Source organism: Bison bison, unplaced genomic scaffold (genome assembly GCF_000754665.1).
Source record: "Bison bison bison isolate TAMUID 2011002044 unplaced genomic scaffold, Bison_UMD1.0 scf7180017864291, whole genome shotgun sequence".
Lineage (NCBI taxonomy): Eukaryota > Metazoa > Chordata > Mammalia > Artiodactyla > Bovidae > Bison > Bison bison.
In genome coordinates, this window is record NW_011494863.1 from 8,853,411 (window position 1) to 8,857,462 (window position 4,052).

The window sequence follows — 4,052 nt, forward strand, 5'->3', positions numbered from 1 at the left end:
AATAATGATAGTAAAGATGATCAAAAACCTTGAAAACAGAATGGAGAAAATGCAAGAATCAATTAACAAAGACCTAGAGGAATTAAAGAATAAACATAAAGAGACAAACAACACGATTACTGAAATTAAAAATACTCTAGAAGGAATCAATAGCAGAATATCTGAAGCAGAAGAACGAATCAGTGAGCTGGAAGATAAAATGGTGGCATTCTGAAGAGCAGAATAAAGTAAAAAGCATGAAAAGAACTGAGGATAGTCTCAGAGACTTCTGGGACAATATCAAATGCACTAACATTCATATTATAGGGATCCCAGTCCATGGGGTCGCTAAGAGAAGGACACGATGGAGCGACTTCACTTTCATGCATTGGAGAAGGAAATGGCAACCCACTCCAGTGTTCTTGCCTGGAGAATCCCAGGGACGGGGGAGCCTGGTGGGCTGCCATCTATGGGGTTGCACAGAGTCGGAAATGACTGAAGTGATTTAGCAGCAGCAGCAGAAGAAGAAAAAGAGAAAAAGAAAGGGTATGAGAAAATTTTTGAAGAGATAATAGCTGAAAATTTCCCCAACATGGAAAAGGAAATAATCAATCAAGTCCAAGAGGCACAAAGAGTCGCATACAGGATAGACCCAAGGAGAAACACACCAAGACACATACTAATCAAACTAACAAAGACTAAACACAAAGAAAAATATTAAAAGCAGCAAGGGAAAAACAACAAGTAACATATAAGGGAAACCCCATATGCATAAGAGCTGATTGTTCAGCAGAAACTCTGCAGGCCAGAAGGGAATGGCAGGATATATTTAAAGTACTGAAAGGGGAAAATCTATAACCAAGATCATTATACCTGGCAAGCATCTCATTCAAAATTGATGGAGAAATCAAAAGCTTTTCAGAAAAGCAAAAGTTAAGAGAAGTGAGTACCACCAAACCAGCTTTACAACAAATGTTAAAGGGACTTATATAGTCAAGAAATACAAGAGAAGGAAAAAGAGCTACAAAATCAACCCCAAACAATTAAGAAAAGGGCAATAGTAACATATATATCAATAATTAATTTAAATGTAAATGGATTAAATGCTCCAACCAAAAGACACAGACTAGCTGAATAGATACAAAAACAAGACCCATACATATGCTGTCTACAAGAAACCCACCTCAGACCTCAACACATATAGGCTAAAAGTGAGAGAATGGAAAAATATATTCCATGCAACTGGGAAGCAAAAGAAAGCTGGAGTAGCAATCCTTATATCAGACAAAATAGATCTTAAAGAAAATTATAAGAGATAAGGGAGGACACTACATAATGATCAAGGGATCAATCCAAGAGGAAGACATAATAATTGTAAATATTTGTGCACCCAACAGAGGAGCACCTCAATACATAAGACAAACACTAACAGATATAAAAGGAGAAATTGACAGTAATACAGTAATAGTAGGACACTTTAATATCCCACTCACACCAATGGACAGATCATCAAAACAGAAAATTAATAAGGAAACACAAGTCTTAAATGATACACCAGATGAGATGGATCTCATTAATATCTTCAGGACATTGCATCCAAATGCAGAAGAAGGTACCTTCTTCTCAAGTGCACATGGAACATTCTCCAGGATAGACCACGTCTTGTGCCACAAATCAAACCTCAGTAAATTTAAGAAAATTGAAATCGTATCAAGCATCTTCTTCAACCACAACACCATGAGACCAGTTATCAATTACAAGAAAAAACTGTAAGAAATACAAACACATGGAGATTAAACAACACACTTATAAATAACCAACAGGTTACTGAAGAAATCAAAAGGGAAATCAAAACTTTTCTAGAAACAAATGACAATGAAAACATGACAACTCAAAACCTATGGGATGCAGCAAAAGCAGTTCTAAGAGGGAAATTTATAGCAATACAATCCTACCTCAAGAAACAAGAAAAGCATCGAATAGACAACCTAACTTTACACCTAAAAAAACTGGAAAAGGAAGAACAACCCCCCAAAATTAGTAGAAGGAAATAAATCATAAAGAAATAAATGAAAAAGAAATGAAAGAAACAATAGTAGAGATTAATAAAACTAAAAGCTGGTTCTTTGAGAAGATAAAAAGAATTGACAAACCTTGAGCTAGACTCATCAAGAAAAAAAGAAGAATCAAATCAACAAAATTAGAAATGAAAAACGAGAGGTTACAACAGACAATGCAGAAATACAAAGGATTATAAGAGACTATTATGAACAACTATATGGCAATAAAATGGATAACCTGGAAGAAATGGACAGATTCTTAGAAAAGTTTAATCTTCCAAGACTGAACCAAGAAGAAATAGAAATTATGAAGAACCCAATTACAAGTACTGAAATTGAAGCTGTGATCAAGAATCTCCCAAAAAACAAAAGCCCAGGACCAAATAGCGTCACAGGAGACTTCTGTCAAACATCTAGAAAAAAGCTAATGCCTGTCCTTCTAAAACTCTTTAAAAAAACTGCAGAAGAAGGAATATTTCCAAACTCATTCTATAAAGCTACCATCACCCTGATACCAAAACCAGACAAAGACAACACACAAAAAGACAACTACAGGCCAATATCACTGATGAACCTGGATGCAGAAATCCTCAACAAAATTTTAGCAAACAGAATTCAGCAACACATCAAAAAGCTCATACACCATGATCAAGTTGGGTTTATTCCAGGGATGCAAGGCTTCTTTAATATATGCAAATCAATCAATGTGATACACCATATTAACACATTGAAAGATAAAAACCATGTGATAATCTCAATAGATGCAGAAAAAGCCTTTGACAAAATTCAGCAGCCATTTATGATTAAAACTCTTCAAAAAAACGGGCATAGAAGGAACCTATCTCAACACAGTAAAGGCCATATATGATAAGCCTACAGCAAACATTATTCTCAATAATGAAAAACTGAAAGCATTCCCTCTAAGGTCAGAAACAAGACAGGGTGTCCACTTTAACCACTATTAGTCAACATAGTTCTGGAAGTCCTACCTACAGCATTCAGAGAAGAAAAAGAAATAAAAGGAATCCAGATGGAAAAAAAGAAGTAAAGCTCTGACTGTTTGCAAATGACATGATACTGTACATAGAAAACTCTAAAGATAGTATCAGAAAATTACTAGAACTAATCAGTGAATTTAGCAAAGTTGCAGGATACAAAATCAATACACAGAAATCACTTGCATTTCTATACAATAACAATGAAAAATCAGAAAGAGAAATTAAAGAATCAATCCCATTTGCCATTGCAACCAAAAGAATTAAATATCTAGGAATAAACCTACCTAAGGAGACAAAAGAACCATACATAGAAAATTACAAGACAGTAATGAAAGAAATAAAAGATGACATAAACTCATGGAGAGATATTCTATGTTCCTGGGTAGAAAGAATCAATATTGTGAAAATGACTCTACTACTAAACATAATCTGCAGATTCAATGTGATCCCTATCAAATCACCAATGGCATTTTTCACAGTACTAGAACAAAAGTTTTCACAATTCATATGGAAACACAAAAGACCCCGACAGCCAAAGTAGTCTTGAGAAAGAAGAATAGAGCTGGAGGAATCAACCTTCCTGATTTCAGATTATACTACAAAGCTACAGTCATCAAGACAGTATGGCACTGGCACAAAAACAGAAATATAGACCAGGAGAACAAGATAGAGAGCCCCAAAATAAACCCATGCACCTATGGCTACTTTATTTTTGACAAAGGAGGCAAGAATATACAATGGGGCATAGACAGCCTCTTCAATAAGTGGTGCTGGGAAAACTGGATAGATACATGTAAAAGAATGAAATTAGAACACTCCCCAACACCATACACAAAGATAAACTCAAAATGGATTAAAGACCTAAATATAAGACCAGAAACTATAAAACTCCTAGAGGAAAACATAGGCAGAACACTCGATGACTTAAATCAAAGTAAGATCCTCTATGACCCACCTTCTAGAGTAATGGAAATAAAAACAAAAGTAAACAAGTGGGACCTGATTAAACTTAAAA

The 4,052-nt window shown here is 35.0% G+C and overlaps 1 protein-coding gene across 2 annotated transcripts in view; it reads right to left on the reverse strand.

Moving 5' to 3' along the window:
- The window catches only part of JAKMIP2 (janus kinase and microtubule interacting protein 2), a 191,234-nt gene that overhangs the window by 89,471 nt on the left and 97,711 nt on the right, over positions 1–4,052 (reverse strand). The window lies entirely within an intron of this gene.